This window comes from Cnephaeus nilssonii (assembly GCF_951640355.1).
Source record: "Cnephaeus nilssonii genome assembly, chromosome: X".
Taxonomy (NCBI): Eukaryota; Metazoa; Chordata; class Mammalia; order Chiroptera; family Vespertilionidae; genus Cnephaeus; species Cnephaeus nilssonii.
The window spans coordinates 33,314,354-33,330,243 of NC_137071.1; the positions used below are offsets into that span (position 1 = coordinate 33,314,354).

General features: G+C 42.3%; 1 pseudogene across 1 annotated transcript in view; it reads right to left on the minus strand.

The window, feature by feature from the left end:
- Positions 1-1,084: 1,084 nt before the first annotated feature.
- LOC307095277 (mitochondrial glutathione transporter SLC25A39-like) overlaps positions 1,085-15,890 on the minus strand; it is a 64,203-nt pseudogene continuing 49,397 nt past the window's right edge. Inside the window, exon 2 of the transcript in view lies at positions 1,085-2,164. The product of the transcript in view is annotated as a mitochondrial glutathione transporter SLC25A39-like (transcript). The remainder of the gene's footprint in view (positions 2,165-15,890) is intronic.

Below are 15,890 nucleotides of genomic sequence, written 5' to 3' on the forward strand. Positions count from 1 at the left end.
GGGTAGAAAGCTGGCAGGATTAAGAGTTCTCACTGCTTCTAATCGTACCTGCGGATTCTCACATAACAGCCCTTGATACTGAGTCATTTGAGCATGAGTCAGCCAGTGCTGCCCCCTTGCTTCCATCAAGGTGACAACAGAATGAGGTACTTTTACAATTAAGTTTTGTCCTAAGGTAAGTTTATCCGCTTCCTTGACTAATAACGCCATGGCTGTAAGGGCCCTGAGGCACAGGAGCCATCCGGAGGCAACTGGGTCAATCCGCTTAGAGAGATAGGCTACTGGTCTTTGCCAGGGTCCAAACTCCTGGGTTAGCACTCCTAGGGCTACCCCGCTGTTCTCGTGAACAAAAATATTAAAGTCTCGCATCACATCTGGTAACCCTAGTGCCGGGGCCTCAGTGAACTTTGCCTTTATGGTGATGAAGGCTTTCTCCTGTTCTGGACCCCAGTCTATGGGTGCCTTCTCTTCTCCTTTTAAAGCTTCATAGAGAGGCTTGGCCAGGTCTGAAGACCCTGGGATCCAAATTGGACAGAATCCTGCCACTCCCAGGAATTCCCGAATATGCTGCCGGGTGCTAGGGACTGGGATGGCACTAAAACATCCCTGTGAAGCCATCTGGTCCAAGGCTTTATATATATATATATATATATATATATATATATATATATATATATATATAAATTATAATATAATATACATACATATATATTAACAGCAGAACAGCAGTAGGTTCAGACTGGCCAGATCCAGGGTTCTGTGGGCCTTGGGGGCAGGCCCAGCTACAACAAACACAGGAACATGGGCAAGAGGGCAGGGGGAGGAGAGACTTAACAAATTTGGTCTTGAACTTGGGGGTTTGGGTCGAAAAGTGATTATCCTTGTGGCTTGGGATGAGGACCAGCAAGAAAAAAGCTGTCTGATGGGGGCCTTGGCAGGCCCAGTGTATGGGCTGGTTCCCTTGGGGCTGAGCTGAGAGGTAAAAAAATGAGGTCCCTTCCCCTGAGGACAAGGCACTTGGCTCAGACTCCTCTTGCCCCACACCATCCATGGAAGAGATGGGGCCCTCATCCACTCACTCCTCTCACTGGCTCAGAGGCTGTTTCAGGTTAAGCTTCTGAAAAAAGCTTTTGCTCAACTCATATGTGTTGATCATGATGACACAGGAGTGGGTGGCCTTGATGATCCTTGGGAGGAAGCCTGAGAAGAGTCCCCTGGTGCTGGACTCAGCCCGGATCTTCTGCAGCAGCAGCCAGGTGGAGTCAGCGTGCACAGGTGACACTCTCACAGCCTCCATGGCTCCCAGCGCAACCTGGTGTTGAGTCTTCACCACATCGAAAGGTAGAGTCAGGATGGCAGCCACCATCCCTGAGCTGCCACCAGCCACAAAGTTGATGCCCACTGATGTCTGGTCCTTTGGCCTGCACCCACTCAGCCAGCTCTTTACCAGCTCATAGTTGAACCAATACATGGCTAAAAAGGGCACATCCCAAAGAGCAGTAGAGCCCCAGCCCAGCCACAGTGAGGGCCAGCCGCCCTGAGCTACGGAGGTTCGGACACAGGCACCCAACTCCCAGTATGACACATGCTGAGCCTGCAACTTTGTCCATACCAGTTCTAGGGGGCTTAGCACAGTCACGGTGCCCAAAGAGGCCAATGCACCAAGCCATGATGGGTACATAGAAGTCAGAGGTCAGAGTTCAATCACCAGGAAGTCCTTGAGTTGGTCATAGGCCATGAAATAGATGGCGGTTGCTGGCACAGTCATCACCAGGGTGGCTGGGAGGCCACTCCACAGGGTCCTGGTGCCCTCAAGTCTCACAATCTTCACAAAGGCATCAATAGTGCCAGTGAAGTGAGTGGGGTCCTTAAACCAGGTGGCACAGTGGGCACCATTTGGGCACAGGTACAGGGGTTCCAGGACACCATTGTAGTAGAGGAGGCACTTCCCTGTGGGTCAGAGAGAGGAGGGTAATTTGGTGTAAGAGTGGCTCCAGAGTCTGGAGGGAGGCATTAATTTGCTGGTCACAGAGGGACATTGAGACTGCAGGTGGACCTTTACCATGACCAGGGGGGTCATGAAGATCTAGGTGACCACAGCTCCGGCAATTGAGGCCACGATCTGTTGGAGGGGGCTGTTACCCCCAGGGTCCTGATCAGCCAACTTATAACTTCATTTCTGGCTTTAGGATGATACTCGTGCTGCGTGGAGCCTGGGGTCCAGAGGGCCCATGGCGGGTCCATGACCAGTGCAGGGTATGTGCCCTTTTGCCTTGCTCCAAAGGCAACAAGGAAGCTGGTCCAAGGCTTTCCTTTGCTGGAAGTTGTTTTTTTTTTGTTTGTATTGTTTTTGTTTACTGTTTTAATTTCCCCCATAGTTATCAGCCTATTGAGATTTTTAGATTCTTCCTGATTGAGTTTTGGAAGGTTGTATTTTTCTAGGAATATGTCCATTTCCTCAAGGTTGTCCAGTTTGTTGGAATAGAGTTGTTCATAGTATTTTTTAACAATCCTTTGTATTTCTGTGGGGTCTGTTGTTATTTCACCTCTTTCATTTCTGATTTTGTTTATTTTGGGTCCTCTCTCTTTGCTTCTTGGTGAGCCTGGCTAGAGAAGTGGTCGGCAAACTCATTAGTCAACAGAGCCAAATATCAACAGTACAACGATTGTAATTTCTTTTGAGAGCCAAAATTTTTTAAACTTAAACTTCTTCTAATGCCACTTCTTTAAAATAGACTCGCCCAGGCCATGGTATTTTGTGGAAGAGCCACACTCAAGGGGCCAAAGAGCCACATGTGGCTTGCAAACCACAGTTTGCTGACAACTAGGCTAGAGTTTCATCAATCTTGTTTATCCTTTCAAAGAACAAGCTCTTGGTTTCATTGATCTTTTCTATTGTTTTTTTTCTCTATGTCATTTATTTCTTCGCTGATCTTTATTATCTCCTTCCTTCTGCTCACCCAGGGCTTTTCTTGTTGCTCTCTTTCTAATTCTTTAAGTTGTAGAGTTAGATGATTTATTACCATTTTTTCTTTTCTTTTATATCACCTTCAGTCTGTGTGAGTCTCTGGTTCTGAGGTGGGTCTCTTGTAGACAGCATATGTATGGATCATTGTTTTTATCCATTTAGCCACTCAATGTCTTTTGATTGGAGCATTTAATCCATTTACATAAAGTTATTATTGATAGGTATTTCTTGTTGCAAATGTTATTCTTTATGCCTGTATTCCTTCTTCCCTTCCTATTTCTTCATTTTACAGCATTCCCTTTAGCATTTCTTGCATTGCTGGCTTGGTAGTGATAAACTCCCTTAGCCTTTTTTGTCTGTGAAGCTCCTGATTTCCCCTTCAATTTTGATTGATAGTCTTGTTGGATAGGGTATTCTTGGATTCAGTCCCTTGCTTTGCATCACCTTGTAAATTTCCTTCCATTTCTTTCTGGCCTGATGTGTTTCTGTTGAGAAATCATTTGATAATCTAATGGGAGAGACCTTGTACATAACTTTCTGTCTCTTCTTGCAGCCTTTAAGATTCTCTGTTTGTCCTGTACATTTGCCATCATAATTATGACATGTCTTGGTGTGGGTCTTCTTGGGTTCATGTAGTTTGGGACTCTCTGTGCATGTGTGACTTTTTTCTTCCCCAAATCAGGGAAGTTTTCTGACATTATTTCTTCAAATAGGGTTTCTAACCCTTGTTCCTCTTCCTGTGATTCTGGCAACCTTATTATTCATATGTTGCTTTGTTTCGTGTTGTCCCAAAGTTCCTTTAGGCTCTCTTCCTATGTTTTTTTCTTCTTCTCATATTGCAGTTCAGTTTGGGTGTGTTTTGGTTTCTTGTGTTCTAATTCATTAATTCAGTTCTCCGCTTCTCCTAGTCTACTGTTGAAACTTTCCATGGTGTTTTTATTGCAGCTACATCACTCATTATTTCTTCTTGATTCTTACATAAGTTGTTGATTTTTTCATCCATCCAGTTTATGAAGTGTATGACACTTATTCTGAATTCTTTTTTTGACATATTGCATGCCTCCATTTCACTTAGCTGCTTTTTTGGCAATTCCTCCTTTTCTTTCCTTTGGGAATTTCTTTGTCTCCCCATTTTTTAAAATTACTTTATTGGTTTAGGTATCACATATTTGTCATCAACCCTCCCCCCCATTCCCATACCAACCCCCCCCCCCACACACACACGCATGCCCCCATACCCTTGTTGTCCGTGATCACTGGTTAGGCTCATATGCAAGCACACAAGTCCTTTGGTTGATCTATCTCCCTTGTCCCCACCCTCCCCTACCTTCCCTCTGAGGTCTGATAGTCTGATCAATGCTGTTCTTGTTCTTCAGTCTATGTGTCTCCCCATTTTTGCTTTCACTGAAGGATCTAGGTCTTGAGTCATGCAGGGGCTGCTCCTTGGGCAGCAGCAGCTCCTCGGGCAGCAGCAGCTTCTCAGGCGTGGCTGCTTCTCAGGTGGTCATGGCAGTGTCTGCTCCTCAGTTGGTGGCGGACCCTCTGGTGGGCATTGCTCACAGCAGTGGTGGCTCCTCTGTCTGGAGGCAGCAGGCTGCTCATGTGGCTGCTGCTCCTCAAATGGGGTGGGCTGTTCACAGGGCTGTTGCTCCTTGGATGGGGGCAGGCTGCTCATGTGACTGCTGCTCCTGAGACAGGGCTGGGCTGCTCACATGGCTGGTGCTCCTGGGATGAGGCAGGCTGCTTGCAGAGCTGCTGCTCCTTGGATGTGGGAGGGCTTTTCATGGAGATGCTGCTCCTTGGATGGGGGTGGGCTGCTCGTGGAGCTGCTGCTCCGCCGACGGGGGCGGGCTGCTCATGTGGCTCCTGCTCATGTGGTTGCACTGCCCTGGGCTAAAGTATTGGGCTGGCCAGAGGGGATTATGCTTCAAAATTCACAGGATCCTGTGACTGCCGTGGCTGGAGTCTCAGTGACAGTGGGACCATAGCTGAGGCAGCAGGTCTCTGGCAGAGGTGGCTGTATAGTTCCAGGTGTTATCTGAGGGCACCCTGGGAGGAGGTGAGGCTGGGCTCCCAGTCACTGCAGTTCTAACCTTCAAAAAGGTGCAGTCTCTGCAAAAGAGCCGGCCACTCCAGGTCTGTTTGCAACAGTAGAAGAGGCTGCCTGGTTAGGCGAGCCTGGTCAACCTTCCCCCAAGGTCCTGCCACACACACACACACACACACACACACACACACAACACACAAACACACTCCCCACATGTCTGTACACTCCTTTTTTGCTCTCTCCATCACTCACACTCTCTTCCTCACTGCCACCTTCTTCCTGCCTCTGTAGTTGGGTCTAGAGTGTTATTGACCTGTTCATGGATGGAGTCTCCTCTCCAGATGTCTGGTTATGTGGCTCGCTCTCTACCACACTGGCCAAACAGGATAAAATTCACCTCAACAAGACACGACACAAAGGGAACAAAACACGAATGTACTCACGACACTGATAACCCCAATATAAGTGACCACCAGAGAAAAGAGAATTAGGGGAGAGAAAAGAGAGCACAAATGATATTGAAGAGAGAAAAAATGGTATGAGAGCAAAGAAAAAGAAGAAAAGGAAGAAAAAGAAAATATATATATATATGGGGAGAAAACACCAGAGAACAAACAGATAAACCAAAACATACAAATACCAAATACCCAGTGAAGAGGGTGGGGACAGAATTTTATATACAGAAAGTAAGGTTACAGAATTGGATGAATATGGGGAGGACCTCAGTTCAGTATAGAGGAAGTAGAAAGAGGATGAGTGGATAAGAAGAATGAGAAAGAGAGGAATAATAATAATAATAATAATGATAAATTTTTAAAAATTAATTAAAAGGATAAAATAAAAAAATTAGAATGATGAAAAATAATGTAAAAATAGAAAATAAAGAAACAAACAAAAAAAGGAAAATAAAGACAAAAGAAAAAAGAGATAAAATAATAACAAAATAGAATAAAATAAAAATGAAAAAGTGAAGTTTCGTTCTTTTCTGCTGATTTTTTTAATTCCCCATGAGGGCTGGTTTAAGATCCCAGTCTTCTGTACTGTCTGCTGCTTCTCAGTTTCCTGTTGCTGGGACTGAAGGCCTCTCTTTAAGTCAATCCCTTTGGGCTCTCAGGGACTATTCAGATTTTTTTTTTAGATCCTTTGTAGCACTCAGGGTGTAGTCTGGGTGTGGCTGTATTGGTTGCCTGGAGACTGCAGGGAGGGGCTATCTCTTCAGGAGAAAATGACTGCCTATGTCTGGCAAGTCAGGCATGACTCAGCTCCAGACTTGCGGCCACCTCTCCCTGACCCTCTCCTCTCTCCAGACTCCACAAGTCCACACCTCCACCTGCACCTCAGACACAGATGAGTGTCTGTATTTGAAAGGTCCTATGAACTAGGTTCAGCGAACAAAAGCAAAGACCAAAAAGAGGAGAAAGAGCTGTGCCACTGCAAGCCCCTCTCCCCCACCCCCATCATGGTGTGTCCTGGGCAGCCATCCAGGCTACCCTCTCTGGGCTCAGTCTCTTGTGACTGTGGACCCAAATCTAGAATCCCCTTTTGTGAGCAGTCCTGTGGACCTCCTTTTCACAGTCAGAGGCCATGCCTCTCCTTCGGGATGCAGCCTCGGTGCCTTGTGGTCTCCCTCTGACCCTCTGGGCTCAGAGTTCTCACAGTTCTCTCCAGCCCAGATCCCTGATTTTACCATTCTCCAGGAGTCCTCTGCCCTTCCCGGCTGTGAATTCTCTCATCAGCTGTGTCTACTTTGCCAGTTCGTGGTGGATGTTATTTGATTTAGTTGCTTTTTCTGTCTGCTCTGGGACAAGGTTCTGGACACATCTGTCTATCCCACTGCCATTTTGTCTCCCCAGGGAAGTTGTCTAAGGTTATTGTTGATAGGTACTTGTTTGTCGCAATTTGTATTCTTTATGCCTGTGTTCCTTCTTCCCTTTTGTTTCTTCCTTTTACAGCAGTCCCTTTAGCATTTCTTCCATTGCTGACTTGGTGGTGATAAACTTCCTTAGCCATGTTTTTTTGTCTGTGAAGCTCCTGATTTCACCTACAATTTTGAATGATAGCCTTGCTGGGTATAGTGTTCTTTAATTCAGTCCCTTGCTTTACACTACTTTCATTTATATTTCATTTCATTCCCTTCTGGCCTGATGTGTTTCTGTTGAGAAATCAGTTGATATTCTAATGAGAGATCCTTGTAGGTAACTTTCTGTCTCTCTCTGGCAGACTTTAAGATTCTTAATTTTTTGCTGATGTTTCCTAATTTAATCATGACATGTCTTGGTGTTGGTCTTTTTGGGTTCATCTTGTATGGGACTCTGTGAGCTTATTGGACTTGTGTGAGTTTTTTCTTCCCAACATGAGGGAAGTTTTCTGTCATTATTTCTTCAAACAGGTTTTCTATTCCTTGCTCCACTTCCTCTCCTTCTGGCATCCCTATTATGCAGATGTTGTTTTGTTTCATTTTGTTTGAAAGCTCCTTTAGGCTCTCCTCCTGCTTTTTAAGTTTTCTTTCCAGTTGTTGCTGTGCTTATGTTTTTTTCTAATTTGTCTTCTAACTCACTGATGTGGTCCCAAGCTTCTTCTAGTCTACTGTTGAAACTTTCCATTGTTTTCTTTATTGTGGCTATATCATTCTTCATGTACTCTTGATTCTTACACATATTGAATTTTTCTCTCATCCTTTTCAATGTCCTTATAACCATTGTTCTGAATTCTTTCTCTGACAAATTTCTTGCCTCCATTTCCTTTATTTCCTTTTCTAGTGAATCTTCCTTTTCTTTTGAATGGAGGTTGTTTCTTTGTCTCCCCATTTTTTATGTTCCTTTGGGATTGTTTCTAAGTATCAGATCAAACTGCTGTGCCACCCAGATTCTTTGAGTTTGTCTTATATAGTAGATGCTTTGTGGGACCCAGTGGTGCAATCTCTCTGGTCTTCTGGGCTGGGCAATCTAGTGATTCCTCCTACTTGGGATATTGGGTTTTCTTGGTGTAGTTGGGTTTTGAGTATTAATGACCTGTTCATGGATGGAGTCTCCTCTCAGAGTGTCTGGTTATGTGGCTCACTCTCTACCATGTTGATGAAACAGCACAAAATACAACTCAACAAGGCATGACACAAAAGGAACAAAACATGAATGTACTCATGACACCGATAACCCCAATATAAGTGACCACCAGATAAAAGAGAATTAGGGGAGATAAAGGAGAGCAAAAATGATAACAAGGAAAGAAAAAATGGTAAGAGAGTAAAGAAAATTGGAAAAATGAAGAAAAATATATATATGCAGAGAAAACACCACAGAACAAACAGATAAACCAAAAAATGGAAACAACAAACATCTAGAAAAAAGGGTAGGGGCAGTATCTATAGAGGCAGAGCTTATATACAGAATGTAAGGTTGGGCTATTAAATGAATATGGGGAGGACCTTGGTTCAGTATAGAGGAGGTAGAAAGAGGCCGAGTGGATAAGAAGAAAAGGAAGAGAAAGAAATAAATTAAAAAGAAAAAGAAAAAAAGATAAAAATAAGATAAAATATAGAATGAAGAAAAAATAATGTGAAAAATGAAAAACAAAACAAAAAAAAAACCTAAATAATATGAAGGAAAAAAAATTGAATAAAAGATTAAAAAATAAAAAAGTGAAGTGTCATTCTTTTCAGCTGAGTTTTAATGCCCCATGGGGCTGGTTTATGATCCCACTCTTTGGACTGTCTGCCACTTCTCAGTTTCCTGTTAGGTTGTCAGCATCGTGTTGAAGTTCCAAGAGATCCACCGCTCCTCTGTTCATGTCTATCTCCACCACCTTGACTGCCAGTAGGCGGGACCAATATGGCTACTTAACCTGTCTGCCCACCATCAATCTTAATCTCTCAAGTGGCTCTTTCTTTCAGGGTTATAGTTAGGGAGGTTGCTGCATTGTTTTCTGGGACTGAACAGCCTCTCTTCAACCCAGTCCCTGAGGGCTCTTTGGGGCTATTCAGATTGTTTGTGTCCTTTGTACCACTCAGGGTGTAGTCTGGATGTGGCTGTATTGGCTGTCTGGAGACTGAAGGGAGGGGCTATCTCTTCAGGAGAAAATGGCTGCTTCGGTTTGGAGTGTCAGGAATGTCCCAGTGCTGGACTCCTGGTCACCTCTCTCCAACCTGCTCTTCTCCACATCCTCTCCCCAGACTCCACAAGTCCACACCTCCACTTGCGTGCACCTCAACCACAGGTGAGTGTTTGTATTTGAAAGGTCATATGAACTGGATTTAGTGAATAAAAAGAAAGACCAAAATGAGGGGAAATAACTGCACCACTGCTAGTTTCTCTACCCCCGACACCGTGTGGCTTCATATTATTTAGGCGGCCCCCTCTCAGATCAGCCTATCACAGCTGTGGACGTAGATCTAGAATCCCCTGTTGCCAGCAGTCCTCTAGATTTCCTTTCCACAGCACAGAAGGGGTGCAGACTTGGTGCCGTGTGGCTTCCTTCTGACCCTCTGGGCTCGGAGGTCTCACAACTCTCTCCAGCCCAGATCCCCAATCCTACTGTTCTCCAGGCATCCTCTGCTCTTCCCAGCTGTGAATTGTCTAACCAACTGTGTCTACTTCACCAATTCTGGGTGTATATTATTCAATTTAGATGCTCCTTCTATCTGCTCCAGGATAAGGCTTGGCACACATCTGCCTATTCGGCCACCATTTTGTCTCCCCAGGAGTTTGCATTTCTAATAAGCTTTATGGTTATTTTTTTTAAATAGTTAGAGAGTTTATTGAGCTAAATGTTCCAAAAGAAGGGTGAGCTTTGCATGAGGCTTTATCTAACTACTCAGCAATGTTATTTAAGACCGTCTCTTTACTACATCCATAGTGTTGACTTTATTCAAAGGCTAACACCACTGTGTGGCAACCAGCAGCTTCCAAAGCAACAATCTTCCTCTTTCTTGTCCAAAGGGAATAGAGGATGTTTTGTAAAAAAAATATTTTAAAAGTACAGTTTACATTCAATATCAATTTGTATTAGTTTAAGGTGTACAGCATTGTGCTTAGAAAATCATATACTTCACAAAGTATCCCCCACAATATTTCCAGTATCCACCTGACACCATACATAATTATCACATTATTATTGACTATATTCCCTATGGTGTACTTTACATCCTCCTATTTTTAGTAACCAATTTGTGGTTCTTTTTCCTTTCAACTTTATCACCCAGTCCCCCAAATCCCCTCCCCTCTTGCCACCATCAGTCTAGTCTCTGTATCTATGAGTCTCTTTCTGTTTTGTTTGTTTATTTGTATTGTTATTCATATTTCACAAATAAGTGAAATAATATGACATTTCTCGTTCTCTAACTGACTTTTTTCACTGAGCATAATACTTTTTAGGTGCATCCATGCTGTCGTAAATGGAAAGATTTCATTCTTTTTTATAGCCCAGTAATAGTTCATTGTATATATGTGCCACAGCTTTTTTAACCACTTGTCTATTGATGGGAACTTGGGTTGCTTCCATAGCTTGGCTATCCTCACTAATAAAATGGTAATATGCAAATTAACCATCACTCCGCTACATAAGCCACGCCCACCAGCCAAGCCACGCCCACCATCCAATCAGGGCTAGTATGCAAATTAACCCCATTCAAGATGGCTACAGCCACAGAGAGCAAGGTTTCCCAGGTAACAGAGCAAGCCAAGCTTTCCATAGCCGTTGCAGGCCTAAGCCTCCACTCAAGCTACAAAGTTTCACTTATAGAAGGTAAACAAATTCAAACAAATGGCGGCAGAATGGAGCTTGAGAGAGGTGGCCAGGGTTGCCAGTGGCAACAGGGGAAGCAAAGCTTTACGCGCACCCTGGCCGGGCCCACCTGCTTAAGGCTACAAAGTTTCAATTGTAGAAGGTGAATTAACTGCCACAGAAATGGCTGCCGCCCCGGAGGGAGCAAAAGGCTTGGCTCCGCTCCCGGCTACAAAGTTTCAATTGTAGAAGGAAAATAAATTCCAGATACCAGGGCCTCTGCTTGGGTTGCCAGGGGGCGTGGCTGGCCTGAAAACCACCACAGGCCCCTCGCTCAGGCCGCCCCACGCCCCAAGGGAACCCCACCCTGAATGGGACACCCTTCAGGGCAAACCAGCTGGCCCCCACCCGTGCACCAGGCCTCTATCTTATCTAATAAAAGAGTAATATGCAGATTGACCATTACTGCAACACACAATATAGCTGCCCCCATGTGGTCAAAGATCCTGCCCCCATGTGGACACAAGATGGCCACCACAAGATGGCCAGCAGGAGAGGGCAATTGGGAGGCACCCAGCCTGCAAGGGAGGGCAGTTGTGAGGGACCAGGCCTGCAAGGTAGGGCAGTTGAGAGGGACCAGGCTTGCAAGGGAGGGCAGTTGGAGGTGATCAACCCTGCAGGAGAGGGCAGTTAGGGGTGACCAGGCTGTCAGAGGAGGGAAGTTGGGGGCAAACATGCTGGCAGGGGAACAGTTAAGCATCAACCAGGCTGGCAGCGGAGTGGTTAGGGGGTGATCAGGCTGGCAGGCAGAAGCAGTTAGGGGCAATCAGGAAGGCAGGCAGGCAAGCAGTTGGGAGCCAGCAGTCCTGGATTGTGAGAGAGATGTCTGACTGCCCACCAGGATCGGGCCTAAACGGGCAGTCTGACATCCCTCCAGGAGTCCCAGATTGGAGAGGGTACAGGCTGGGCTGAGGGACAACCCCCTGCCGTGCACAAATTTCGTGCACCGGGCTTCTAGTTATAAATAATGCTTTAATAAACATAGGTGTGTATAAATTCTTTTAAATTGGTGTTTTGGGGTTCTTTAGATATATACCCAGAAATGGAATTGCTAGGTCATAAAATAGTTCTATTTTTAATTTTTTTGAGGATTCACCATTTTGTTTTCCACAGTGGCAGTACCATTCTGCATTTCCACCAACAGTGCACATAGGTAGGAATGTGGAGAAAAACCCTTTCTCCACATCCTCACCAACACTTAGTGTTTATTGATTTATTGATGACAACCATTATAATTGTTGTTTAGTGATAACTCATTGTGGTTTTAATTTGTATTTCTGTGATTATTAGTGATGTTGAATATTTTTTCAGATTTGTATAGGCCAGCTATGTCCTTTTTGGAGAAGTGTCTATTCAGGTTCTATGCCCATTTTTTTTCTTTCTTTTTCTTTTCTTTTTTTTTTTTTTTTTTTTTTTTTCAGCTGTGACTCCAGACAGGATCCAAAGAGGAGTTTTGCCATCTCTTCTCTGGGTTTTATGTAGACTTGCTTTATTTACCCTTCTGTGTTAGTATGCCCATTTTTTAATGGGCTTTTTTGTTGTTGTTGAGCTGTATGAGTGGTTTTTTTAAAATAAATTTTGTATATTAAGCCCTTAGTAAATGTATTATTGGCAAATATATTCTCCATTCAGTATGATGTCTTTCCATTTTGTTTATGATTTCCTTTGCTGTGAAAAAACTTTTTAGTTTGATTTAGTTTCATTTGTTTAAGTTTTCTTTTGTTTCCCTTGCTCAAAGAGATATATCGAAGAAATATTGCTAAGAGAAATAGCTGAGATTTTACTGCCTATTTTTTCTTTTAGAAGTTTTATGATTTTGAGTCTTAAAATTAATTATTCAATCCATTTTTACTTTATTCTTGTATATATTGTAAGAAGGTGATCTAGTTTCATTTTTTGCATGTATCTGTTCAATTTTCTTAACACCATTTATTGAACAGACTGTCGTTACTTCGTTGTATGTTATTGCCTCCTTTGTCAAATATTAATTGACCATGTAAGCATGGGTTTGTTTCTGGGTTCTCTATGCTGCTTAATTGATCTATATGTATGTTTTTTCCTCAGTACCATGCTGTTTTGATTACAATCGCCTTTACTATAGTTTGATATCAGGTAGTGTGATACCTTTAACTTTCTAATAAGTCCTCAGGTGATTTTTATGCCTCTGGCCCAGGGACCACAACTTAAGAAACACTGCTTAAAATGAAGCAGAAGAGATGTTACCTAGGTTTCTGAGATTAGTCAGTTACTAGAACTTGACTTCAATTTTGAAGGAAATTAATATTTATTGAGAATCTGCTAGGAGCAAGAACTGTGTTGGATATTTTATTTATATTGTTTTAAGTACTTTAATTTAGCTCTAAGTTTCCAGACAGATAAGTAAAAAATAAAAATATGTTGTCCTATGTCATTTTTAATTTCTAATGGAGAGACAGTTTGTGTTTATGTGCAGAGATTTGAAAGATCTTCTTTGTTTTGTTTTTTAAATTGGTACCAAATGTTCCCTGGGAAGAACAAAATTATGAAGTTTGAAAAATTAGTCTTTGTTATAACACTACCTCCCAATTTGTATTTCCTACCTATACATTTTCCCACTCTAGGCCATTTACTAAAAAAGCCTGGCTCCCAGAAAGCTATCAACTAATCGATAATAAGTTATTAAATGATAAAATTTAATTTATTAATGCCATTCAACAGGTTACTATTGTGGAGAAGAAGAAACTTTCCTCTACCCTTCTAGACTGTGTTTTTTGGAAGAGTGATCTAATTAAATCTAGATTACACATATTAGATTAACCAAATAAAATAACCTCATTTTCTTTTACATATACAGAATATGCATAAAAACCTCACATACATGAGAGAGTCAGATACAGAAAGTTAAAATGAGTTATATATGGCGTTCTGAGCTAAGGATGAGATAAGACACCTTATGGCTTCAGAAGAGAGGAAGCTCATTTGTAGGATGATAAAAATTGATATTCAGTAAATAGAAATTTGTACTTCCATATAGATAGTTCATAAAATGTTATTTCTGCTGATAACTGTTTTTTTAAAATACACTGAGTGGCCAGATTATTATGATCTTGAACGCATAATAATCTGGCCACTCAGTGTGGGTGTGTATGTGTGTGTGTGTGTGTGTGTGTGTGTGTGTGTGTGTATTAGAGGCTCGGTGTATGAATTCGTGCATGGGTGGGGTCCGGCCAGCCTGGCCAAGGGGAGGGGACATGGGCGGTTGACCGGCCTGCCTGCTGGTCGAACTCCTGGTTGAGGGGACAATTTGCATATTAGCCTTTTATTATATAGGATATACACTGAGTGGCCAGATTATGATTTATCTATAAAAATAGCTAATGTGAGACTACTTTTGAGAAGAAAGATATTAATAAAGAAGAAACTGTCCAATGGGTTATACTGATATATATATATATATATATATATATATATATATATATATATATATATCAGTATATTTCTAGAGGAGGAAAAATTATCAAAGTTAGATTGTAGAAATAAATGGAGTTAAACTAGCAAATTTTAAAAAGTGTGTAAATCAGTGAGGCCATATGAAAGAACAAATAAAACAAAAAAGAATACAAGAGAACTATTGAATCTTTTGTATTATTTTAAAACAAAATAGTGAGGAAAGCCAAGAAAACAGTGGAAGTTGGACCAAACAAAGTTGGACAAAATTAATCAGGAACCATTCCTGAGTACCCTGATAATAGCACTCACATTTTCATTATAGTCATAAAGTGGAAACCCATAGGAAAATGAATTTAATAGTAAGTAGGAATGGAGTCACATATAACTGAGCTAACTTCATTTTTTTAAAATTTAAGAAATCTTTATTGTTCAGATTATTACAATTGTTTCTCCTTTTTCCCCCCATATCTCCCTTCCACCCGGTTCCCACCATCCCTCTGCCTTTACCTCCCCCCCCACTGTCCTTATCCATAGGTGTATGATTTTTGTCCAGTCTCTTCCCGTACCCCCCACACAAATACCCCTTTCCCCCTGAGAATTATCAATCCACTCTCATTCTATGCCTCTGATTCTATTATGTTCACCAGTTTATTCTGTTCCTCAGATTTTTAATTCACTTGACTTTTAGATTCACTTGTTGATAGATATGTATTTGTTGTTCATAATTTTTATCTTTACTTTTTTCTTCTTTTTCCTCTTTTTAAAGAATACCTTTCAGCACTTCATATATTACTGGTTTGGTGGTGATGAACTCCTTTAGCTTTTTCTTATCTGTGAAGCTCTTTATCTGCCCTTCAATTCTGAATGATAACTTTGCTGGGTAGAGTAGTCATGGTTGTAGGCTCTTGCTGTTCATCACTTTGAATATTTCTTGCCACTCCCATCTGGCCTGCATAGTTTCTGTTGAGAAATCAGCTGATAATCATATAGGTGCTCCCTTGTAGGTAACTAACTGTTTTTCTCTTGCTGCTTGTAAGATTCTCCTGGACTTGTAAGTCTATTTCTTTCACCAGGTGGGGGAAGTTTTCGGTCATTATTTCTTCAAATAGGTTTTCAGCGTCTTGCTTTCTCTCTTTTTCTGGCACCTCCATAATTCTGATGTTGGTACGCTTGAAGTTGTCCCAGGGGCTTCTTATGCTATCTTCAACTTTCTGAATTCTCTTCTCTTCTTGCTTCTCTGGAGGAGTGTCCTTTGCCTCTTTGTATTCCAAATCTTTGACTTGATTCTTGCATTCCTCTAGTTTGCTCTTGGGTCTCTGTATAATATTTTTTTATTTCAGTCAGTGTATGTTTAATTTCTCATTGGTCTATTTTCATACCCTCGAGGGTCTCATTAAATTTATCGGCCTTTTCCATGAAATTCTTGAAAAACCTTATAACCGTGGTTTTGAACTCTATGTCCATTCCTTTGTTCTCCTCCATTTCTTTCGTTTGTGATCTGTTTCCTTGCCTCCTCATTTAGCTGCTTCCCTGAGTTGGTAGGGTAGCTTTGAGTACTAGGTGTCCTATTGGTTCAACGGGTCAGCCTCCCAGTTACCTGAGGTGGACTCTCTTGGTGTACCCCTTTGTGGACTGTGTGTACAGCCTTGTTGTAGTTAAGCCTTGATT